The sequence below is a fragment of the Canis lupus genome, chromosome 20 (assembly GCF_048164855.1).
Source record: "Canis lupus baileyi chromosome 20, mCanLup2.hap1, whole genome shotgun sequence".
In the NCBI taxonomy this organism is placed as follows: Eukaryota; Metazoa; Chordata; class Mammalia; order Carnivora; family Canidae; genus Canis; species Canis lupus.
In genome coordinates this window covers 27,528,217-27,553,595 of record NC_132857.1, presented here as the reverse complement: position 1 = coordinate 27,553,595, position 25,379 = coordinate 27,528,217, and the positions used below count along the sequence as shown (strand labels likewise).

Here is a 25,379-nt window from a genome sequence, read left to right as displayed (position 1 = left end):
TGGCCTCCTGTCTGGGCTGTGCGGTTTTGGAAGAACTTCCTGGACTTTCAAAGAATGAAAATGTGAACATTGGAAATAGCTCTGCTGATCTCCACCGAGGAGATGTGAATCAATGGGCTTATGCTAAACAAGTGGCTGGGGTACAAAAAAAGAGTCGAGTCATTGGAGTCTGAAGACTGCTTTCTGAAGAAAGCAGAAATGGGAGACTGTCGCTTCCCGTAGCCTCTCTGAGCCTCTGTCCTATCTGTAAGATGCGAATGACAACCACGCTACCTTTGTATGGGAGCCCATCAGAGGCTTTCAGTGACCAGGAGCTGATATTATCTGTGCCTCATGGGCAGATGTAGGATCTCTAATGATCTTAGGAGCCCTTCTGAAGGGAAGGAATTCTCAGTCCTGCCAGAAGGATGAGGAAAACTGGAGAGGTTGAGCAGCCTTGAGGTCCCATGGTCAGGCTTGAACACAAGTCCAGTTACCTAAAGCCCTTCTGGCCTCCTCACAATCTATTATTACTTCTCTGCATCACATCCAGGATCGTGCTGTCCTGTGCGTGGGGCAGCAGCTGCCCCTGGTGAGCTGGCCTCCCAGATGGCCCTCCAGTGACCCTGCCTCCAGGCTGACCCTGCATGAGGACAAGCGCCTCTGTCCCCGCTCAGCTCCTTCAAGCAGCCAGGTCTCACCTGCTCACGCCTCTTCCATGATGGGGCCACAGGGTCCTGTCACCAAGTGTCTGTCGTCCATCAAGCTCACTGTCCTCTTCTCTCCCTCCTCTTCACCCCTTCCCTGACCTGACTGTCCCGAGAGCAGCTGTCCTCACTGGTGGGTGGGTGGGCTGCCCTTCAGGGCATGTTTTTCTTCCCTCCCCTAGACACCTTTCATCCTGCAGTGAGATAGTCCAGGGCTTGTGTTTCAGGAAGTAGTAGCCTGTTGCAGATCACAGCTCCTTGGGGCTGGGGACCTTATCTGGTGGTGGCAGAGGCCCAGGCACAGTGGCAGCCACTTCCCCTGGCCTTCTCCACAATGGTTGTGGCCACCCTGGGGACAGCTGCAGGATGCTCCCCACCCCCTCAGAACCTGGCATGCTGGGGGCCACAGACAAGCTCTCAGTCTGGTGGGGCAGGAGATCCAGAAAGTTCCTCACTCTGCCTTGTTGAGATTCCTCCTCGGCCTGTGGCTGCATGTGGCTGCCCATCCATGTGTGGGGAGAGGAGTGCTTTGCTTTCTGTTGGCTCTGGGAACTTTAAAAAAATTATCTCTTAAAGTAAAATATTTGGTGCATGCAAGGGAATATCTAAGGCATGACCATGACACTAATAGGAAAATCTATACCCAGGCATGCTCTGTTGCCTGATTGTCACCAGCATAGGAGAAGCAGCTGGTGGAAAACCTGGGTGTTGGTCCATCAGACATGGCTTTGAACCGTCTTTACTATCTTTACCATTTATTACCTGCTAAACCTTGGGAAGTTCATGGATGCCCAGACCTCAGTGTGTCCAGCTGAAAAATGGGCAGACAAAAGGTTCAGGGTGTCTTGGAGGACTGTGTCCTGAGACTTGCAAAGCTTTTTCTTTATTTCTCTTCCTTCTGAGCATCGAGGTGCATCAGGTGTGGGGGTTGGGAATGACATGAGATCTGTCCTCCAAGTGTCCATGCTGCCCTGCACCAGGGTCATCACCCTGGCCTGAGTCATGTCCCTGTCTCGGGGCACCTCGGATACCTACTGCTGCAGGGAGGGCTACGTAGAATCTGCAGGGGCTCCTGGTGTGCTGGGTGGCTGGAACCCACTCAGCTGGTGCCTGGTGACAGGTGGCCCGGTGTTCTCTCTGTGTGATGGTCCAGGACATCCTGGGGCAGGGCCTGTGGGATGCGCCACCTTTGCAGACACTGCTCACAGGCCGTGTCCTTCGGGGTGTCCCCTGGCTGAGTAATGCCATCCTCTAGAGCCCGTTGGCTGTGCCTTCTCCCTGGATTCTGTCCCCTTGCAGCCATCTCCTTGCTCCTCAGGGGCTTGACGCCACTTGCCTAGCTATAAATCACACACATCTAGTGATTTTGTGAAAATTTATGAACTCCTCCTTTGGCTGTGAACACACAACTTCTTTTTCCCTCCTTTTGAGCTGTGAGACTGGCAGCTTCGTTAATTCCTGGGATGATGTCGGCAGAACCTGTTGAGATAATTGAAAACCCAAACATGTGGATAAGAAATGGGAGAAGTGTCACCAAGGCATGTCTGTGGCAGTTCTTTGGGATGCAGCGTGTGGGCGGATGGGGGTAGAGCCGGTCTGGGGAAGTGTGTGCTGCTCAGCTTCCCTGTGCCTGGTTGGGATCTTCCCAGGTGTCCCTGGGCCTGGTTGGGGTCTTCCCAGATGTCTCTGAGCCTGGCCAGGGTCTTCCCAGCTGTACCTGTGCCTGGTTGGGGCCTTCCCAGATGTTCCTGGGCCTGGCCGGGGTCTTCCCAGCTGTGCTGAGGCCTGGTTAGGATCTTCCCAGCTGTCTCTGAGCTTGGTGGGTGTCTTCCCAGCTGCCCCTGGGCCTGAGAGCCAGGGTGAGGGGCAGGTCCTGGCTTGACCACCCACCATTCTGCTGTAGACCATGTGTTCTTACTCCGAGCACTTCACCTCTTTGCACGTCCTTCCCTTGCCTGTGTGGTATCCATCCATACCTAACTGTGCCATGAGCTTATGTGAGAGAAATGATGGCCACAGGCAGGACACTGTGGTCTGGGTTGCTGTTTGAATATATTTTTCTTTGTCCTCTGGGGGCAAGGTTGGGAAGGCCTGGGAAGGAAGAACCCCTTGTGCATGGGGCCTCCTGCCGGATCCGGTAATGACGCCAGGACCGGGGACCACGAGCACTCTGCCCTTCTCACTCCGCCTGGATCGCTCACCCCCACCACGTCCTTTTGGTTTCATGGGCTTCTTTGGCTGCAACCCCTGATTGTCACTTGAGCTATATCATTTTTCCATTTGCATCTTGTGTCCTCGTGCCAGGAGAGGCCTGGGGTGGATGGGGCAGGACAGGGTTTTTCTGCTCACCCGGTCTCCTAGCATGTTCAGCAGCCTCCCTGCATGCGGCTATTGCTCAGTAAACATTTATTGCCTTGGTGTCAGAGGATGAGCCCATTCCCTTCAACATCATCCACTGAGGGCTCCCCGGGTGTGCAGGGGCCCCTCCCGAGGCCGAGGGTCACTCCCTCCCTACATGGTCTCTGCCAGTCTGCTGGTGCTGCCTACCTGCCTCCATGAGACCCTGTCTGTGGGACCACACAGACCCAGGGACAGGGCAGGCCTCTGTGTGGGGAACACCTTTCAGGCTCTTCTTCAGACTTGTGTTTCCCACTGTCTCCAGCATTTCCTCCTGGGCTGGCTTCTTTCAGCCCTCCATGGCAGCCCCATGGGTGTCTCAGTTTCAAACTGGGGCACGTCCTTCCCCCAGGCTAACATCGTGGCTCCCATGGCTCTTGAGCTGAAGTCTGTGCTTTCTTGGAAGCCTTGACAGGCATGCATTTACTCCATTCTAGTGCTTTCTGCTCCAGTCCAGTGAGTTGAGCCAGGTGCCCCTCCTTCCTCTGATCCTTCCCTCACACCCGCCTCTTCCTGAATGCTCTCTAACCTGCAGACCCCTCTCCAACGCCACCGTCTCTGGGTACCGTCTCCTGTTCCCTGAGCAGGCCGCCCGCCCCCTCTCTGGGACCGGCTATGTGGGCACAGACTCCACCACAGCACAGTACACGCAGGCACAGCTCCTCATTGTCTGGTCTCTCTCCACGGGCCTCTGGGTGACTTGAGGCATCCAGCATCCCTGGAGCACGGTGTGGAGTTGATGGGCCTGCTTGCTGGACCAACGAATGGCCTGGCCTTTTGTTCCCTTCCAGGCTGCAGCAGGAGCTCAGGGCTCCTATCCAACTGTTAGATCTTCTACTGAAGATGCAACCGTGTAGCTATGCTGAGTGTGGGCGGGAGCAGGAAGTGCACAACCAGAGGCAATTAGGGAGGGGAAGACCAAGTGGTCTGGGGTTGCAAGGCTCTGACATGTGCAGAGGATACCTGAGGCTGCCTTGGCTTGGTGTGATGGTTGGAGAGGTATGTGTGCTAAGTAAACAGCAGGTCCACTCAAACCTACTAGCAGGTGGGTGGGTGCCACCCTGTCTGTCTCCCTGCCATCCCCGGGGGAAGACTAACCTGTATCCCTGGCTCAGGCCACAGCCTTCCTTCCCAGAGATGCTGGGCATCTGCGAGAGAGGGAGTGCTGCCATGGCCCTCTGGGCCCTGCTTTGGACAGGCAGACAGACCCTGAGTCCCATGGGGAAGCCTATTCTAGGAAAGGGGACAGGATTTGGACCTGGTTTTGCCCTTTGTCACTTCTGAAGACTTTCCTTTAGACCACGCTGCACCTGGCTCATGGGGAGCTGCCTCTGAGCCGGGGTGCCAGTGTCACTCCCATGCTGAAGCAGACCCTCGGTGGGGGCAGGGAGGCACAGCTGCCAGCGGCCAGCCCTTGCCTCTGTGAGAGCCCTGTGCGGGTTGTGCAGCCTGGTGGCCCTGTCCCATCCAGGCTAGTGGGACAGGAAGAGAGCCCTCTCATCCCAGGGGCAGGGCCAGGAGGAGTGGGGAAAGAGATGGGGCAGGGGTCAGCACGCTAGCCAAGGACGTTAGAGAGCCGCTGGTATGGGGTGGGAGGCCGGGGATGGCCAGCTTTTACAGTTCACCCAGCTGACTCTGTTTCTCCATGCCATGCAGATTTTCTCATTTTCACCCCAGACTCTTTCTTCTTTTCCCTCTCACCGTGTTGATCGGGCCTAGATTGTGGCATCTGGTAGCCCTGGTCCAGGGCCGAGGGAGGGCTGGGCACAGGCACCACAGGCCCAGGAAGGCCCATAAATAAATCATGGCGACACACTTTCCATCTTGAGGAATTTGGAAGAAAAACAGATGGTTGTCACTGGGCGACATTTACTTTGCTGTCTGTCAATATTTGAGAGGTCTTATTATTTTGCAGTGCTAGGTTTTAGAATAAATTAAATGGCTAATGGAAATATTAAAATAGAATTAATTTAACTAAACAAATAAAACTTGGAGGGTTGGTATGATTTGTTTAGAAGTTACTAAATTTATTTTCAAAATGAAGCCTCAGGGAAGTGAGTAATCCCTTATTCACTGGGTAGGAGCCTCACCAGCCAGACTTTACCCGGCACATTCTGGGTGCCAGGACCTGGGCTGGCAGTGGTGCCAAAGCCAGGCAGGCCCGGGCAAGTCAGCCCCTGGAGGGCTTGCAGCATGGCATGCTGACGCGTGGGAGACAGATGTGTGAGTCCTTTACTTGAGCGGAGCAGGGAGGGAGTTTGGCGGAGGAGGACTCCATCGGCCACCCCTGTCCCTTCATCCAATCCCTGGGCACTTGCTCAGTGTCTGGCTGGAGGGTAAGGATTCAGAGGAGAATGTGTCACACACTTCTCAGCAAGCTCACAATATAGGGAGGAGTGTGGGAAGGACAATGGGCAACAAGTAAGGAACTTTTAAATAACATGATGCTAGAGATATCCCCAGGGTGTCTGGGGAAAGGAAGGCGAAGTCTTTAATTTTTTTAAAGATTATTTATTTATCCATTCATGAGAGACATACAGAGAGAGGCAGAGACACACGCAGAAGGAGAAGCAGGCTCCCTGTGGGGAGCCCGATGTGGGACTCCATCTCAGGACCTGGGGGTCATGCCCTGAGCCAAAGGCAGACACTCAACCACTGAGCCACCCAGGCATCCTTGTTTTATTTTAGTTTTTAACAAACACTGACTGGGTGCCTATTGAAAGAACTATGGAAACAATTCTTGCCAAATTGCACTTGACTGTCTCATGGCACTGCCCCCCCTTTTTTTTTTTTTGCCAGAAATCACACCATTAGAAAGTCTTTCCTTGGACTAGAGCCTTTATATGTCTTTGACAATACAGGGGGTGAGACTCACGGTGCCCACACCCTAATGGCTTCACTCAGAAACAGAACATCAAAGGTTGTGGTTCCTGACAGCTCTCCTTTATCAAGGAAAAACCACAGAATTTCTTTTTTTTTTTTCTCCCAAAAGGTTTATTTGTCACATTTGAAGTACAAAATCATATACACAAATATTGAACCATGTATACGTATCTATACATATTACTTAGACCTACACAACCCATCTGTACCTTCTAATCTAGTCACCAACACTATCTTCTGAGTAAAAAGCATCACCTCTAAAAAAACAAACCTTGTTATTAGTAACACTGCTAAATGTAAATTATTTGCACTTTATCATTTCGAAGGACAGAACAGATACTGCACAGGAAGTGGGGAATTTCTAAGTATAAATCCAGTATGTCTACATGGGCTTCTTAAAACCTATTCTATAGGAATAATCAAGAGATGAATTTTGCCAAAGTCTTTGGGCATATTAAGTATAAAAGAAATGTAAGTTATGAGAAAAAACTTTGTTAATTAGTTACATTCCAGGGTTTTTATTTTGGTTTTTAATGCAAAGAAAGGACTTTATTTTGTCTAACAGTATAGCATTTCTAAGTCCTATTTTCTATAGAGTTGTAATGAATTTGGGGGGAGATACCTATATCTGCTCACTAAAGGAGATATATGATTTTTAACACTGTGGATTATTTCAACCCAAATCCAAGAGCACAGTTCTTTAGGAAAAGGCAGAAATTTTAGGCTTGCCAGATAACAGAATATATGCTGTCATTGAACACACAGATGTCCTGCTGATCATGGGAACTAAGTTATAAAAGCTTCTTTGTTCTAGGATGTCATCTACCTCACAAACAGACCACAGGATACTAAGCCTCAGATGCCTAAAAACATCTCCATTCTAGGCACAGGATTTTATCAGTGCTTACTCCCATACCTGGGAACACAACACACACACACACACACACACACACACACACACACACAGATATGGGTCATTATCAAAGTCAGATTTATATTAATGGCTTTACAGTAGCAACGCAAAATGTACTCAGCATCACATTTCCATAGGAAAGTTTATATTTACACTCTACACTTCAGTTTTGAAGTGTGGACCCAAAAAACATTCAATTCTCTAACCAGTGAATTTGCTGAGGGTCCCATGCCCTCAAATCACCTTAATTCGGCAGAGCAAAAGCCCTTCCTTGGCTGCCAGGCGCTGGCGGTGGACTTTGTCTTGCTGCAGCTCTTCATGGTTTGGATGCCAGAGTTTCATGATGATCCTTTCAACGTTGAGAGCGTATACAGTGTGTGTAGGAATGACTTCCCTGTGTACCTGCAAAGGTCACAAAGGTCGTGCACGTTGGCCGGAGGCAAAGACGCAGGGACGGTAGCCCCAGAGCATGCCAGGCGTGCAGCTTGCTGCTCCGCGCCATCGGGGGGGCGGTGGGAAGCTGGGTTCTGACCTGCATAGGAGCAGAGGCCGAGGGCTTGCCCTTACGCTGTTGTAAGCGACTACACCACTCTTCAGGGATGGCTGCGGGTTACGTTACTACCCAAGGCATACTTAAAGTGGCCAGCATGTGACCGATAAGCTTGCCTTCTTGACACAGCTGATGTCAATATATCTGTAAGGTGATTCTCCACCGCATAGACAACAGCTGAGACTGCCTCCTCGGTGACGTTGTCCAACCCCTGCTCCTAAGCAGTCACTATCATCCTCCCTTCCAGCTGACCCCGAGTGGGAAGCATCATTGTGTGGGAACAAAGTTTCAAGTCATCATCATCTTGGGGATCCTTTGCCACAAACTGCTGGGCTCCCGAGAGGGGATTTTGAGGCTGGAATCTATGATCAAATTTCTGACGAACAGAAGAAAGTTTTTTCTTTCCCTTTGGTTTTCCAGGGTTAGCTGCAGAACCCCCGGTCCAGGGCAAAGATCCAGCACCCTCTGGTGTAGACACCAAAATCTGACAACGCGTAAGAATAGCCAGGAGGAAGTCGTTGTGAGAATGGACATTATCCTGCATGAGAAGTCAATGGGCTTCAAGGTCAAACTCTTCTTTGCTGATCTGCTGCTTGAACCACAACTTTAACTTAGCCCAGTGTTGTTTCACGTTGTCCCCCAGGGCCTCGCCCAAGTTCTTCTTGGCCGCTTCCAGCTCGCTCACAGAGGCCGCCGTTGCTCCCCACGACTCAACCACAGAGTTTCTATTGAGTGCTCACAACTCCCTGGGCTGGGGAGCCGGGCAGGGCCTGGGTCGGAAGGACGTTGACAAGCTACAGCTTGCCTTTGGATCTCATTCCACAAGGCTGGGGACCCCGGGAAGGATGGGGTCTGACCTGTGTTTTATTTTATTTTTTTGACCTGTGCTTTCAGATGACTGGTTGGGCTGCAATGGGTGGGTGTGCAGAGGGGCATGCGTGGCAGCAGGGAACCTCTGTGGCAGACCTGGTCAGGGAGCTGGGACCTCGGACCAGTGAGGAGCTGGTAAGCAGAGTGGGCGGCAGCCCAGGTGGGAGAAGGATGAGTGTGGATGTGCTGCCTTTGAGATGCTTGTGAGAGATGGTGAGATGCTGGGGGAGGCGAGGAAGGAGTGTGGAGGGAAGTCTGGGAACCCATTCATGCAGGATGGCCTGGACAGGACTAGGGAGGGTTTGGAGAGGAAAGGCAGGGGTGTGGAGTATGCCCTGGTGCTCAGAGGAGGCCCCAGCTGCCCGTCGAGATCAGGCCACGGCTTGCTCTGACACGGGGGTGTGATGGCCCAGTCCCAAACGCAGCCCCAGCAATGCTCCAGGGCCTGGGTACTGCCACTTCCCCAGCATACACTTACCTGAATACATGGCTGTAGGAGCCCTTTGGGAAGGCCAAGGAAGTTGACTGAAGATCCTGCCACGGTGTTTCAGGCCTTGCTCTTAGAGACTCACCTTCTCCTCTAGTAGCTTCTGGATTGAAGAGAGGCTGTGATGGGAAACCCCCTTTCCTCAGAGGGTGTGTGTTTGTGCCAAATAGTCATGAGGGTCCATGCACCCACCTGTGGGCCCAGGGCCAGTGCAGATCCTTGGCCCTTGACATGTGATGCTGACAAGTAGCCCTAGATGGGGTTCCTGCTGAGTCCAGGGAGGTGAGCCTGGGGTGGGAGGAAGGACAGGGACGCAGACTGCCAGGCTTGGGGGACAGGGAACATTAGCACCAGCCTGGGCAGCCCACTGAATCCAGGGATGGTCTCCTCCAGGTGCCCATACAGAGTACACGTGTAGGTGACCTGTTTCCTGTCCCCAGTGTCTGGGGGCCAGGCTGGAGAAAGGATGGGCAGTGCTACCACAGGGAGCCAGGATCCCAGCTCCATCAAAGCCAGTGAGCATAGGGGGTTGTGGAAGGGGAGGTGGACAAGGGGGTGGGGTGACTGGGTGACGGGCACTGAAGGAGGCCCTTGACGGGGTGAGCACTGGGTGTTATACTATACGTTGGCAAATCAAAATCCAATAACAAGTATACAGAAAAATATAAAGTTGGAAAAAAATAAAAGCCAATGAGCAGTGTGAGACGTGAGCCAGGAGAAGGGGAGGAGCCCCCACCAGCACAGAGCTTCTTACTCTGCTTTGTTACAGCTCAGGTCCTTATCTATAAAATCCGAAAGAGGCTTGCAGGGTTGTCAGGAGAATCACTTGGCAGGGGACAGGTATGGGAGTGCCTGTGTCCCTCTCTTCCCCCTGGTGACTTCTTTGGGTCAGCCTTGGCAGGCTCCCATTTCTCTTCTGTCTGCCTGGTACCTGGGGCTCGCCCACGGTGGCTGAGCCGTTTAATGGCTATGCCTGCGGGTCCCCCATGGCTCTGAGCACAAGGGTCTCTCCGGGTGGGGCAAAGGCCTCTTAGATGCAGACCGCAGCTCCTGTTTGCAAATCACCCTGCATTCTTTATACACCCACTTTGTGCCAGCACACACTGACTCATGTCCTGCATGACATTGTTAGATTTAGTTCTCACAACAATTTGACCAGGTACCTATTATCCTTCCCATTTTACAGTTTAGGGAACTAAAGCCCAGAGAGGTTGAGGAACTTGCCCAAGGCTGAACAGCTACTCACAAGTGGAGATGAGATTTAAGCAGTTTGTTGCTGTCGGTGAGGATGCTCCATGGTGAGCTCTGGTGAATATGTCCACCTCCTCTCTCATTTACCTATGCTTCTTTGAAGTTCATCTGTTATGACAGTGCTGACCAGTGGCTGGTCACCTTCAGAGTGTGGATTCCAGCCGTGAAGACGTAGATAAGTCTGCCTCCCACCACTGACCACTTGGCCTTTCACTCCTGTCTCAGGTGTCACCGTTACTGGTTTCTCCTACTTCCTTCCGAAGTCTTCTATTCCTCTGCAAGTCTTGGTTTTTCGCTCCTCAGTGCATCTTGGGGTGGTTGCCGGTCGGCAGGGATTGACCGTGTGATTTAATTCACCTGCCCTTTGGATGGCATCTGGCTTGGTGACTCAGTGTGGTAAGGGTGCATCCCCATTCACAGTGGTCTAATCCAGGGACAGGCATTTCTCAGGCACAGAGGGTCCCAAATGGCATCTGGGTCAGCGGTTGTTTCATCTTTAGGAGGGTGCTGAGGGCCTTCCACTGGCGGCTCTGCCGTCATCTCCATGCAGCTCTGTGGGTGGCCACAGGAGGACTGAGTTAGGGGAATTGGTGTAGGAGCCTTGTAGGGCCACCCACGTGGCACTACCAGTGCTCTGGGGTCTCGCTGCCTGCTGGGAGGCACACCCGGGTTTGGCTGGGTGCCCGGTGGGGAACTGGGAATGTGTTGGTGACGGATTGTTTCTCCCATCACTTGCTTCCATCGTTTGCTTTAAAGCCAAGGCTGCAAAGTGAGATGGGAGCACTCCAACTTCAAACATGCAGCAGGATTCCTTTTTTAAATTTAAATTTTTACTATTTTTTTCTTCAAATTTTTATTTAAATTCTAGTTAGTGAATATACAGTGTAATATGGGTTTCAGGAGTAGAATTTAGTGATTCATCACTTACATTTAACACCCAGTGCTCATCATAACCAGTGCCTTCCTTAATCCTCATCACTCAGTTAGCCCATCCCCACCCACCCCCTTCTAGCAACCCTCAGTTTGTTCTTTATAGTTAAGAGTCTCTTATGGTTTGCCTTCCCCTCTGTTTTATTTTTTCCCTTCTTCTATGTTCATCTATTTTATTTCTTTTACTTTTTTTTTTTTGAAGATTTTTATTTATTCATGAGAGATGCACAAAGAGAGGCAGAGACACAGGCAGAGGGATAACCAGGCTCCCTGCAGAGAGCCTGATGTGGGACTCAATCCCAGGACCCCAGGATCATGACCTGGGCCAAAGGCAGATGCTCAACCACTGAGCCACCCAGGCGTCCCTCTGTTTTGTTTCTTAAATTCCACATATGAGTGAAATCATATGGTATTTGTCTTTCTCTGACTGACTTATTTCATTTAGCATAATACTTCTTGCTCCATTTACATTGTTGCAAATGGCAAGATTTCATTCCTTTTTATGGCTAATATATATATATATATCTCACATCGTCTTTATTCATTCTTCAGTTGGTGGACATGTGGACTTTTTCCAAGGTTTGGCTATTGTGGATAGTGGGAACAGTGGTATTCCTAATTTCAATAGTGAGGCTGCCCCAAGATCCCAGCCATAAGGTGTGGGCCTGAGCTGGTACACCTGCCCCCCTCAGCTAGGTCTGCAGAGCAAAGCACTGCCGACTGTATGTGGGAATGTCCTTTGCTGCTCGGGCATGCTGATTTCATGGAAGAAGCAGGTTCTGCTTAGGTCCAGGGATAAGTGCACTTACTACACTTCCTACAGCCCAGGAAGCCCCATGTTAACCAGTGCCTGAGACCCACAAGGAGCCAAGGGGCATGTTTGCCACAGAGAGATGGGAAAGCACAGGTCTGTCTCTCTCTAATCTGCTGTGCTCTAATCCGACCTAATCTAAACCTATATTTTTATGTATATGTTTATGTATAATGCAAAGCCTAGGCATTCAGGCACTGAGAGTGAGTAAAATATGTAACTTCTCTTTACAAGTTCATACTTCACGGCCACTCTGGGTATGTTAGGGTTACCTGCGTGCCCCACCCCCTTTACCATCCACCCCTCAGCCCTTTGACTCATGCACTTGGTTTGGGGTGGGCCAGGATTTTGGCATTTTCCATGAGCCCCAGGCAATTCTGATGTGTAGCCCAGACTAAGAACCATTGCCCTAGGGAAAGAGGCAGATACAGGCTGCTCCACTTCAAAGCAGGTAACAGGGATTATTATAAAGACAAGGTTTCTGAAAAGCCCAAAGGGATCTGCAAGATGGATATAAGAACATTGGTATCTGCAGGACATCCTCTTTATGCCAGGAAGTTTATACATTGTCTCCTTAATGGATATCCCTCAGGGGGCTACCACAGTATACAGATGGCAAACTGAGGCTGCAAGAAACCCATGGCTCCTGTCCAAGGTGCTAATCCTTGGTTCTGTGGGTTTGGCCCCTTGCAAATGGCCTTAGTATGGTGGCATTTTGGCACAGCTTTGGGAAGTGGAGTGAGAGACTGCATGTCAGAATCACTGGGTAGGAGGGGAGGTTTGATATCCTTGGAAAATACAGATTTCTGGGTCCTCTTCGAGCTCTGAGGGTTTGGCAGGGAAATCTATTCTAAAGCAGCTGGTGTGCTGACCTACACAGAGATCCCTGAGATCTTTCTGTGTCTGGAAAACCGGGGTGCATTATTAACAAGCTGAATCTTGTCCTAGGACAAAATCTTCCTTCAGTCAAGACTGAAGGAGCACAGGGGTGGTAGCACACTGGAACCCCGAGGGGTGGGTGGGCAGAGAGTGAGTTGGGGGTGGGGAGGAGGCCATGCCTGGCTGCTGAGCACCTGCCAGGATCCCGGTGCCAAGACTGGCACCTCTCACACCTTACTGGATGGGACCATCACAGCAACTCCACAAGGAGGATCGTATTTCTCCCCGATTTCCTGATGAGGAATATTTTCTAGTTATATATTTGCCACTTAACAAACCATTTCAGTGGGGCACCTGGGTGGCTTAGTGGTTGAGTGTGCCTGCCTTCAGCCCAGGTTGTGATCCTGGAGTCCAGGGGTCAAGTCCCGCATCGGGCTCCCCACAGGGAGCTTGCTTCTCTCTCTGCCTGTGTCTCTGCCTCTCTCTCTCTCTCTCTCTGTGTGTCTCTCTAAAAAATATTTATTTTATTTATTAAATTTTATTTATTTATTCATGAGAATAAATAGATTTTATTTGGCTGCAATAGATTTATCACAGCTCCCACTCAGGAGTCTGCCATTTGGGCAGGGCTCAGCTGGGCCGGCTCACCTCTGCTCATTGTGACTTTCAGTGGAGTGGCTCCACTCGGGGCTGCTTTCAGAGGGCTTTCCCATATGGCTGGCAAGGTAGGTGCTGACTCTTGGCTGGGGGCTCAGCTGGCTTCAGGGGTGGCCTTGCTTCTTCTTCATGAGGCCTCTCCATGGGGTGTGCGTGCTTCCTCCTGGACCTGTGGCTGGGTCCCCAGCGTGAAGGAGCTGAGAGCCGGCACTTACAATGCCTGGTGTTTTCATGGTACCGCCTTGGAAATCACGTCAAGTCAGGTCTGCTGTGCTCTGTTGCTGGAGGTGGTTCAAAGACCTTCCTGGGTTTATGGGAGGGAGGTACAGACCTACCACCATCTGATGGGAGCAGTGTCAAGGTCACAAGGCAAGATGAGCATGTGGGACTGGAAACAGTGCTGCAAACCATTTTTGGAAAGTACAACCTGCCACAGATGTGAACATCTGGAGAAGTTACTGGCTGCCTAAAGCTACTGGTTAGGGAATGAAAGTACCAACAAGATGGGAAGCTTTTCCAGTGGAGCTCCTTGGCAGGGAAGGCCCTGGATTCAATCAGTCAGAGATCATGTTTTATTTCTAACCTACAACGTGCATGTCTACATTTCCACAGTTAATATTTTCATTGGGAAGATGGGTTGATAATGCCTGGTCTCAAGTGTTCAACTTCCCTAGAAAAACAAAGGCCTGGGGGACAGGGCAGCATGATCTGTGGCTGGCTCTTCCCTAATTTGCAGCCTTTGGCCATGTTTGAATTCGGCTACCACTGATTTCAAGCTACTAACTGTTTGACAACAGGCTTGCACAACTCCGGAATATTTAACATTTGCTGCCAATAAACCACTGGCTCTTATCATTGTAGAGGAGGATAAGATGGTGACTTCACACTCCAATCCTGCCCCCCCAACAGTGGGAGATGTCCCTGAACATGCAATCCTCTTTGGTCTTTGCCCTTTCTGTTCTCTCTGCCTGGAATGCCTCCTCCCCTGAACTCCCATCCATATGGCCCAGCTCACATGCAACCTCCGTGGGAGGCTGACTTGGGATATCCTCCCTACATCCATGTGCTCTTTGGTTGGAGAACTAAGCACACCCGTCCCCCCACCCCCAACCTTGGTGCATGCAGTGCTTTGGGTGGAAAGTGTTCTTGTGCTTCCAGTACTACTTATTAAGGGCTTACTGCATGCTAGGGGGTGTGCTGGCTTCTGGGAGACAACTTACCCCTGGGGTATTTATTGTACTCCTGTTGTATCCAGCCATCATCTAGCCCCTGGGTCAGCAGTGGTAGGGCTATGTGAAATGCCCGGTCCTACAATGTGGCAGAGGCACCTCGCTGAGATGGGGGGAGGCACCTGGAATCCCTAGGGCAGCTGGCAGAGCAGGGAGATTCCTTATAGGGGGCAAAACTGAAGCCCCGTGTCTAGAGCACCCAGAGCCCAAGGAGGGCATGGCTGGTGGCCAAGAAAAGCCACACAGAGGCTTAGAGTTAGCTTGGGTTGCAGCAGGCAGGCTCTGCAGCTTTGAGCTGGGGAGTCTTGGGGTCTGCTGCCTGGGGTGAGAGATCTCCTTGCTTCTGTCTGGGACCAGGGTGGATGGGGCAGGGCAGCAGACAGAGGGTATCTGGGGAGGCAGATGCAGCTGTCAGGGGAGGGGCAGGTCTGGTCGAAGGGGCTGTAGCAGGAGCGGCTCTCCAGCGTCCTTGAGGCTCTGGCCTCTCCTCATGATTACTCACTCATCCTTTTCCTGAACTATTTAAAAAAAAAACAAATACACTACATTTGTTCAGATGTTGTGGCTGAGGGAACTGTGCTACTACTGATTAGAGTCCTTTTGTACCTGGGGGGCCACCCATCAGGAAGTTCTGCATCTCTGGGGCTGCTTACCCGGGCTGCCTCATTCCTGGCTCCTGTTAGTGTCCTCTACCTTTGAGCTCTACTTTATCTGCTCCCATGTTGTCTTATTTGATCCCATGTTGCATTATTCTCTGCATTTTTGTGAACGGATTTCGATCCTTTCGGCTGGTGAAATCAAATCAGTTAAAAATGTCAGCTGCTTGGTTCACCCAAGTGTCCTGGGAAGGACTAGTGTGTGTGTGCGCGTGTGCATGTGCACGTGTGTGCATGTGTGCACAGACATGATTTGGAGGTGTGCTCTTGGCTCTGGGGTGTTAAAAGGCAGAGGAGACAAGGTTCTGTCCTCAGCTGCCCCTGTATTAAGAAGTAGTTTCTTTCTTTTTTTTTTTTTTTAAAGATTTTTATTTATTTATTCATGAGAGACAGAGAGAGAGGCAGAGAGACAGGCAGAGGGAGAAGCAGGCTCCATGCAGGGAGCCCGATGTGGGACTTGATCCCAGGTCTCCAGGATCAGGCCCTGGGCTGAAGGCAGCACTAAACCGCTGAGCCACCAGGGCTGCCCTGGGTAGTAGTTTCTAGTGAAGTTCATTTTTGTTACTAAGAATCTTGTAGACACCTGCCTCCTGTATGTGTCCATGGAGCAAGAGCGAGCTCTTTGGGGTCTCTTTTTTATAAGAACACTAAACCCATCATGAAGACCCTACCATGACCTCATCCTGCCCTAATTACCTCATTAAGGCCCCATCTCCAAATATCATCGATCTGGGGTTAGGGCTTCAACATACGAATTTGCGGGGGAAGAATGCAAACATGCACAAAGGAGGGATAATTTCAGCTCAGTAACCACTGCAGTGTGAGGACGCCCCACTGCATCAGCAAAATCACCAACGTTTGGTTGCCCTGTGGTGCTGGCACTGTTTGGGTGACTGGTTGACAGTGTATTTACACTCGCACATGCATAAGGCAGAGCTCTCTGATGTACCACACATGCACATTCTTCCTGCAGTGCGAGCTTGGCATGATGCTGTCTGCCACCTCTTAATCCCAGCGCTTGGGGAGCCCAGGGGTCCCCGCCTGCAGCACTGCCTAGCTGTGCATCCTCTGAGGTGCGCGGTGTTGCTCAAAGCTGCATCTCCCACAGGGGTCCTGTGGCTCTCCAGGGTGGGAGGTGTCCCAGCTGAAAATCTCCTATCTAGATTCCCCTGGATGGCTCTCTTTGGGGTCTGTTGGTTGGGGGAGAGGCCAAGCTTGCAGAGCCTATCCAGTCCTCACCTCTCCCCCACCCTCAACCGGATTTTGCTTGGTGAGTATGTATGAAGATCTTGCTGCTTACGATCTTGTGGACTTGAACCTGGGGGAGAACTTCCTTTCTCAGTTTGTATAAGCCCTGCTGGAGTTTCTGAGCCTGGGACTTAAAGCTGAACCCCACTTAAAGCGAGGAGTTTATTCTTGGCAAAAATGCATTTTCCTCTTCCTTGAGCAAAGAGTGCTTAAAGGACTTAGAAGAGGTTAAAAAAGAACTTTGTGGATGTTAAACATTCTTGCAAAACATGTTTTTTATGATTTGTAAGTTAATAAGAAACAAATGCAAAGTATTTTCTTTCCTAGACTATGAAAATGAAAAAGAAAGTATAAGAAAGGTCTGTGGGGAAATCACATGGGGGGGCGGGTTGGCCTTTTCTATGTGGCTGAGGACGCCTGAGGGTTGCCCTTTGGAGTCCCACCCACCCCCTCTGAATCCTAGTCAGTGCAGATGTGGCTTGGCTCCCAGGCTGGCCCCAGGCGATTTCCAGCCCCCCAGCAGAGACTGGGTAAAAGGGGGCTAAGGCCCTCCCTCCGCAGCCTTTGTTTGTGTCTGTCCGGGCCAGAGATAATCTTGGACACGAGGAGATGGGCTGGCCACGTTGGTGTCCTCAAGGAACTCACTGGGGGTCACTTTTCCAAACAGATACGCTGTCTTTAAAGGTCCCAAACTGTACGTCTGCACGTAAATCATGAGTGAAGTTCTTTTTTTTTTTTTAAATGATAGTCACACAAAGAGAGAGAGAGGCAGAGACACAGGCAGAGGGAGAAGCAGGCTCCATGCACCGGGAGCCCGACATGGGATTCGATCCCGGGTCTCCAGGATCGCGCCCTGGGCCAAAGGCAGGCGCTAAACCGCTGCGCCACCCAGGGATCCCCATGAGTGAAGTTCTCACCAGGCACTTTGACTTCCGTGAATTGGGAGTTGGAAACATTCTCTTGTCCCTCCTATACCTATCCATACCTATCCATGCGTGATGGTCACCCCACCTTCCCTCGGAGTGATGGCTCCTTCCTTCCCCCCATGTTGGGCCCCTGCTAGTTCTTTGGCCTGGTCTTCCCTGTGCCCACCCACCTGGAAGTCCCCGATGCATGCTGAATGCAGTTTACCCTGGAAAAGGAGACCCACAGAGTCTCCCCACTCAGACCTCACACCACATCAGTAGTTTGCAAGAGGGATTTACCTTTGCCAAGCAGGGACATCTTCCATGGCTGGGCTTGCAGGGAGAGAACTTCTATCATGACCGCCATTCTGTCACTGTTGGCAGTGTGACCTTTGGCAGCTTATCTACCTGGTCTGAGTCATGATACAGCACCTGTAGGTGCAGGGTAAAATGAAATGAGGCAATGTATGACAGACCCACTGTAAGGGGTGGCTCTTGCAGTGTGCTTTACTGCTATGAGATAGGATGCCTGAAGTTGGAATATTCTGGAACTGGCTTATTGATCTCAACAGCTGGCTGTTCATAAGCCTTTTCCAGGCAGACCTATTACATCTTCAGTACCTTACACTTAAGCCAGAACTCCCATCAGGGAGGGGGATTCAGGAGGCTGTGTAGCCCTGTGGCTGAGCGTGCAGGGCCCTGATCACCGCTGCTGGTATTATGATGCTGATTTGTACAATTGGGGTATGATTTAGACAGTTAATACTTGAACGTTATGTGAACTTCTTGACCAGTTTCTTCTTGTGCCATTACCTTCTTCTGGCTTTGGTTTTCTTCGTCAAGTTCTTTTTTTAGTGTTCTTTCAGTGAGTCTATGAGTAGTAGTACCCTCTCCCAAGGGATAAGTTGATTGACATTTTCTCTTGGGCTTTGAGAGCATTAATAGTCCTCTGGCCCTTGTCGTTACTACTGTGCAGTCGGCTGTCTGTCTGATTCTTGCTCCTTTCTGGGTAATCTGCTTGTTTTCCCGGGCTGCTTGTAAGAATGTGCCTTTGTCTTTTGGTTCAGCAATTCTTCCTTATGTGTGTGTGTGGCAAGTCTTTTTTAAATTTATTTTGCTTGGGGCTCTGATTCACTATTATGTGGCTTAATATCATTTTGGAATATTTTTGGTCTTTATTTCTCAAATACTGTGTTTCTGTCATTCTATGAGTTTTTAACTTCAGGGTCTTTGCTTCTTGTTTGTAGAGATTCTATTTGCTCATCTCTTTTTCTAATCGATCTGTTGTTTTAAAAAATAGCCTCTTGGTTTTGGGGCACCTGAATGGCTCAGTTGGTTAAGCATCTGACTCTTGATTTTGGCTCAGGTCGTGATGTTAGGGGTGGTGAGACTGAGCCCTGCGTCAGGCTCTGCACTCAGCACAGGGTCTGTTTGTCCCACTCCAATTCACCCCTGCTATACTTTCTCTCTGAAAGGAAGGAAGAAAGAAAGAAAGAAAGAAAGAAAGAAAGAAAGAAAGAAAGAAAGAAAGAAAGAAAAAGAAAGAAAGAAAGAAAGAAAGAAAGAGAAAGAAAGAAAGAAAGAGAAAGAAAGAAGGAAAGAAAGAAGAAAGAAAGAAAAAGAAAGAAAGAAGAAAAGAAAGAAGAAAAGAGAAAGAAAGAAAGAAAGAAAGAAAGAAAGAAAGAAAGAAAGAAAGAAAGAAAGAAAGAAAGAAAGAAAATCTTTAAAATCGTAGTCTTTGGGCTTTGAATTCTTCTTTTGCTTCTTTAATAATTTTAAATGTATTTTGTAGTCCCTATAGGATTATTCTAAAGTCTGAGCCTTTTGGGTTAGTACTCTAGTTCGTAGTGTTTGCTCACTCTCACTCATGGTAGGTGATCTTTATTGTGTGTGTCAGTGTTTTTCGCTGCAAGCTTATCTTTGTGGTGGCTACATCTTTGAGGCTTTCACGGACTCCCAGATGAGGTCATGTCCCTCCAGATCCCATCTTCATGTTTGCCAGGTGCTCCAGGGACATCCCTGGCCTGTTACTTCATTTTTATGTCAATTTCTTAGATTGGTGGTTTGTGGATCCTGAGGTTAAGGTAATTTAGGCTCATGTGTTTCAGATTTCCAGGGAAGGATTTTAAATTCATGCTCAGAGATCAGGAAGGATGACAGACTTCCTGTCATTGCCTGTGCCCACGGGCAGGCTCTCCCAGAGTCTACCCTTCTCTGGGTCTGCAGCCCATCTGGGCTTGACCTGGATCCTATTCACTCAGTGTGGGCCTTCTATTCTCACTACATATTCACTCATTGCGGTACTTCCAGGTTTCCCCAAGGCGGAGCTTTGTTTCCATATTTCTGACCAAATTCAGTTCCATTCTTTCAGTGTGTGTTAAGTACCTACCGTGTCCTGGGACCTGGAGTGACAGACCTTGTCCTGCTGGCTCCTGCAAACATGTGGGTGAGCCCCCAGCTTTGGGAGCATCATGTTCCCACATTTCTCCTCCCTTTGCCTCTGAGGTAATCCCTGAGTTCATTCACATTCTTACATCCTAATGGGAGCAGTAAAGAGCAAAGATTTTGGTCAGACCATGCATCTCTCTATACTTCAGTGATGTGATTTTTTTCCTTTTATCCTTGATCTCTTTTTTCCTTAGGTTTGGAAGGGACCTCAGAAAATTTGACCTAGCTCCTTTCCGGGTTTGTGAGGTAATAGGAGTCCACTGTGCTTATTATGACATAATTTTGCTGTTGGTATAAAGATGGCCCTAGAGCCACAGAAACCTGCTAGCTTACCAGAAGCCCACTTCAGCAGGAAGGTAGGCCATCAGTGTGCTAATGAAGCTAACTAGAAGGGAGGATTGAACCAAGTAAATGAGCCTTTTCCTTCACACTGGGTTGTGAGCCAGAGGAATTTGGAAGCCTGAAATCCAAAGTCTAGTTTAGTGTAGCTTTGACTTTTGTTCTCTCTGTGGCAGTCAGGGTTCCATCACCTGTTATAATGGCGCTGAAGTGTTGGCCAGCCAGTTGTCGGTTCTGAAAGAAGTCAGCAGGTATGGATAATAGGATGTTAAGGAACTGTGTGGAGGCAGATCTTGTGACAGTGGGACCTGCACCAGGTAGAGGCAGGAGACATGGTCTTAAGGCCATCACTTTGCTGTGTGATCTTGGATCCTTTAACTTCTCCAAGCCTTGGTGTGCTGTCTGGGTGGTTTACTCCTGCCTTGCAGGGTTGTTGTGCAGTCAAATAAGAAAGAATTTTTTTGGGTGACCAGCTTATAGTATTAAAAAATGTGAAAGGGTCTAAAGGAACCTGATTTAACTTGAAAAGGTGTTTGCATGAAAGCACTTTTAACATAGGACTAAGAGGACAAATAGTCTCTGGTCTCTGTCATGCTTTTCTCTGGAGCCTGGTGCTCTTTACCTTGAGAGTTTCTGTCCTTTTCTGTGAAAAGGACTTCTAAGCCGCTTCATTTTAATTGTAGATGTATCCAAGGTGCACTGGACATGTCTTAATCAGTTGAGAGAGTAAACAATCATCTCTTCCCTTTGCTGGGAGCTGAGCATGGCTGACACTGCTCAGCCTTTGGCTGCCTACGAAGTGAGGGTTTCTCTGGGGGTAACAAGCACTGGTGCCACTTGTTAGTCTGATCCCCACTGGATGTCCCCATGCTAGGGCCTCCGCTGAAGGGCAGATGGGCAGAAATCCTTGTGGGGACCACAGCCTTGGTTCATGCAAGCTTTGGAGAGGTAGGCACAGAACTAAGATTGTAGGTGTTGGCTCAAAATTTAAGTGCATCAGAGGATGATCTTTTATACTGCCAATGATTATTTCATTAAACTGCCAATGATTATTTCATTAAGAGTTTTAGTTAGAAAGTATCTATCTTCCTCTTTGGAATATTCTAAAATTGGGCCCCTCCAACGTTGGAGGTGTTAAGAGTTCCCATAGAGCTGAGGGTGCTGGGGGTATCTTTGGGAATGTGGGGAGGGTGGGTCCTGAGCAGCCGTACTTTCTTTCTTTTTTTCCCATGGCCACGGCCATAGCCACGGGACAGGCCTTGAGTGACTGAGGGCCTTTCCCCAGTCTGTGTTCTCCGGCCTCAGTAGTCTCATCTCTAAAGCCATGGGATTAAAATACCAGACAGGGTGGGTGCCTCAGTGCCTGAATGCCCCTGAATGAAAGAACGCAGAGGTACAATTCCAGGAAGTTATTACTGCCTGTAAATGATTGCCACCAGCTTGCTTCTGGGGTGAGGCGGAACACCATGCATTGTGCAACCAGTGTTCTCATCATTGCTGTTTCACAGGAAGGAGGGATTGCCAGGCCGCGTAGCAATGGGGTGTCTCTGTCAGGATCGGGTCAGATGTTCCCTGCGCAGATGATCCTGCTTCTCCCACAAGGCTCCGCCTGGGGGCATCTCTGGGCCTCATTGTCTGAGCCCCTTCCCATGCGCTCAGCCTTTCCTCTGTTTCCTATGGGACAGCTGCTAACTCTCCAGTGGCTTGCACATCTGGTCAAGTTCTGGCCCATTTCTCTCTCAACAAATGATAGGAAGTGCAGTATCTTTTGTCAAGCACTCTTATGATTGCACGTTAGGCGCTCGAAACTTACTAGTGTTTTTCTGGGGCCAGATTATTAATTTGCTCAACAGTCATTGAAAAAGGATAGGGAGTGCTGTGGGGGCTTGCTAGTACTCTCATCTATGGCCTGCCTAGTGAAACCATGGAAGGGCATAGACAGTCCTGAGGCTGGGCTTTGAATGGCTCCCTATTCCTTCCCGGCTTTTCCTTCTGCCCAGTGTGATGGTGGTCATAGCAGGCTCTTCCTTCTCTTCATTTCTAACTTCCAGTTGGTGAACAGAACCTCATGGCTGGAGCTACTGAGCAGGTAGTGACTAGGAATCCTGGTCTATATTGTGCTTCTCCAATGGTTGGTGGCATTAAACATCTTTTCATGTACTTGTTGACATCTGAATATCCTTTTCTGTGAAATGTCTATTTGTGTTTTTTCCCCCATTTTCTAATTGGATTATCTGTTATTTTTAATAAATTATATGTGGTGTTCTTTTACCCTGATTTATTCCTTCATATCCGTCACCACTCTTTGAGATTTCTATTTATTTACTTGATTTTTGTCCAAATCCCTCCCAGTCCCTCACCTTACCCCATTACTGAAGAAAGAAAAACAGTGTTCATCATACATTTTCGAAGCAAGTCACATATGCAGTTTGCAAATATTTTCTCCCATGCCCTCTCTTTCTCAAATAAATAAAGAAATCATTAAAAAAAATCTATCTTGAGTTAGGTTTTATATAAGGTACGAGGTTTAGGTTGAGATTTTTTTTTTGCCTATGGATTTAGAATTGCTCCAGCACCATTTGTTGAAAAGACTTGACTCTTTCATCCATTATTTTTGCAACTCTGTCGAAAATCAGTTAGCCATATTTGTGTACATCTATTTCTGACTTCTCTATTCTGTTCCACTGATTTATGTCTGTCCCCCTGCCATACCACATGGTCCTAAGACTGGTAGCTAGAAAAGTCTTAATGTTGAGGAGAGTGATTTCCCCCACATTATTATTCTTCTTAAATTTCTTTTAGCTACTAGTTATTAAAACCTACTTCTTTAGACTCTCCATATAAATTTTAGAATAATCTTGTCTATGTCTCCAAATATTCTTGCTGGGATTTTGATAGAAGTTGCTTTAAGTTTATAGATCAATTTGGGGAAAATTGACATCTTTGCTAAATTGAGTCTTTTGATCTATGAACACTATATGTCTCTTCATTTTAGATTTTGCTTTCTTTTATTGCCATTTTGTAGGTTTCAGCTCCAATTAAAGTTTTATTAGATTTACATATATTTCTTTTTTTTTTTGCACTGTTGTAAACAGTATTGTACTTTTAGTTTTGGTTTCCATGTGTGCATTTACCAATATGTAGAAATACAATTGATTTATGTATATTGAGCTTATATTCCGCAACCTTGCTGAAATCACTTAATTTTTCTAGGAGTGGTTTTGTACATTCCTTGGGTTTTTCTACAAAGGCCACTATGTCACCTGCAAATAACTTTATTTCTTCTTTTCTGATCTGCATCCCTCCCCTCCCCTCCCCTCCCCTCCCCTCCCCTCCCCTCCCCTCCCTTCCCTTCCCTTCCCTTCCCTTCCCTTCCCTTCCCTTCCCTTCCCTTCCCTTCCCTTCCCTTCCCTTCCCTGTTGTTGCCTTGTGGCAGTGGATAGAATTTCCAGTGTCTTGTTGAATAGCAATGGTGAATGACCATCCTTACTTTGTTCCAGTCTCAGGGGGAAATCATTTACTCTTTTACAATGAAGTCTAATGTTAGCTATAGGGTTTTTGTAGATGATCTTTATCAAGTTGAAAAGGTTCCTTTCTATTCCTGGTTGTTTGAGAGTTTTTATCATTAATGGGTATTATATTAGATTTTGACAAATAATTTCTTCTGTATCAACTGATATATGATCATATGATTTTTCTTCATTAGTCTGTTAATATGCAGTTACATTGATTTTCAAATATTGAACCAGCCTTGCATACCTGGAATAAATTTGTTTATTTTGTTTGTTTATTGATTCTTTGAGTTAATACAGTATTAAGGATTTTTGCATCTATGTTCATGAGGGATATTGAACTATAGTTTTCTTTTTTTGTGCTCTTTTTGTCTTATTTTGTTTTCAAGGTAATACTGACATCATAAAATTATTTTGGAAGCATTTTATTTTCCAGAAAAGATTGTGTACAATTGGTATTAATTATTTTTTAGGTGTGTGGTAGAATTTCCAATGAAACCATCTAGGCTGGAGATTTCATTTTGGGGAGTTTTTAGCTTACAAATTTAATTTATTTAAGTTACATAGTTATTCAAGTGATCTATTTTGTATTAAGTGAATTGTGGTAGTTTGTGCTTTTTGAGGACATGGTCTATCTCATCTAAGTCATATATTTATGCGTGGAAAGCTGTTCACAGTATTCTCTTAGCCTTATGCTGGCTGCAGGTCCTAGCCCTGCGGTGATACGATAGCACCTGCCACATTTCTGATACTGGTAATTTCTCTCTTTCTTCCGTCAGCCAGTAGAGGTTTGTCAATTTTAGTGATCTTTTCAAAGAACTAGCTTTTTGCTTCATTGATTTGATCTATTGTTTTCTGTTTTTAGTTTCATTGATTTCTGCTCTCACCTGTAATATTTCCTTCCTTCTGGTTACTTTGGGTTAAATTTGCTCTCTTGAATTTTATCTAGTTTCTGAAGGTGGGAGTTAGTTTACTGATTTGAGTCTTTCTCCCTCTTCTAATGTAAGCATTTAGTGTTGTATATTTCAGTCTTTGGTATCAACATCCTATTAGTTTAAATGAAATATGGAACAGTTTCCTCCTGTTATGTTCCTCTACACTTGTCCATTTATAATATAACTTTTACATATTTTTTCTATATACATACATTGAGAACCACATCAGTCCATGATGTAAGTCTTGCTTTAGCCATCAAACATAATTTAGGAAACTCCAGAGAAGGAAAGTTTATTGTATTTATCTACATTTTTACTTTTTCTGTTGCTTTTTCTTTCCTGATTGTCCAATATTCTTTCATCATTTATTTTTCTAGTTCCATAATTTTCTTTAAGCTCTTCCTTAGGCTGAGTCTGCTGGCTCAAATTCTCTTGCCATTCCTTCACTTAAGAAATGTCTTGCTTTCCTCAAAGTTTTTTGCTTGGTATAGAAATCTGGTTGACAATTCTTTTCTTTCATCTCTTGAAATTGGTCATGTTACCTCTTTCTGGCTTCCTTGCATTTGAGGAGAAATCTGCTCTTATTCATAACAGTTATTCCTTAGAGTAAGCTGTCATTTCAATCTTGATGCTTTCAAGATTTTGTATTAGTTGTTAGTTTTCAGAAGTTTGACTATGATATGCTTGATATGGTTCCTTTGGGTTTTTCCTATATGTTTAGCTTCTTGAATCTGGAGGTTCATGTATTTTGCCAAATTTGTGGAAATTTGAGCCATTATTTCTTTTTTTTTTT

General features: G+C 47.9%; 2 long non-coding RNA genes and 1 pseudogene across 12 annotated transcripts in view; 1 reads left to right on the top strand and 2 right to left on the bottom strand.

The window, feature by feature from the left end:
• Positions 1–1,285: 1,285 nt before the first annotated feature.
• LOC140611799 (uncharacterized) lies at positions 1,286–20,013 on the bottom strand. The gene is made up of 3 exons (XR_012013036.1): positions 19,742–20,013; positions 17,653–17,784; positions 1,286–2,165 (listed from the first exon to the last, which is right to left on the bottom strand). It is a non-coding gene; the product is annotated as an uncharacterized lncRNA (long non-coding RNA).
• LOC140611565 (transcriptional adapter 1-like) lies at positions 6,056–8,787 on the bottom strand (annotated as a pseudogene).
• Positions 19,789–25,379, top strand: part of LOC140611797 (uncharacterized) — a 50,988-nt gene continuing 45,397 nt past the window's right edge. For 5 of the 11 annotated variants that reach the window (XR_012013026.1, XR_012013027.1, XR_012013032.1 and 2 more), the window contains exon 1: positions 20,164–20,390. This is a non-coding gene — a long non-coding RNA (uncharacterized lncRNA). The other 6 variants (XR_012013033.1, XR_012013029.1, XR_012013035.1 and 3 more) reach the window with 6 other exon arrangements.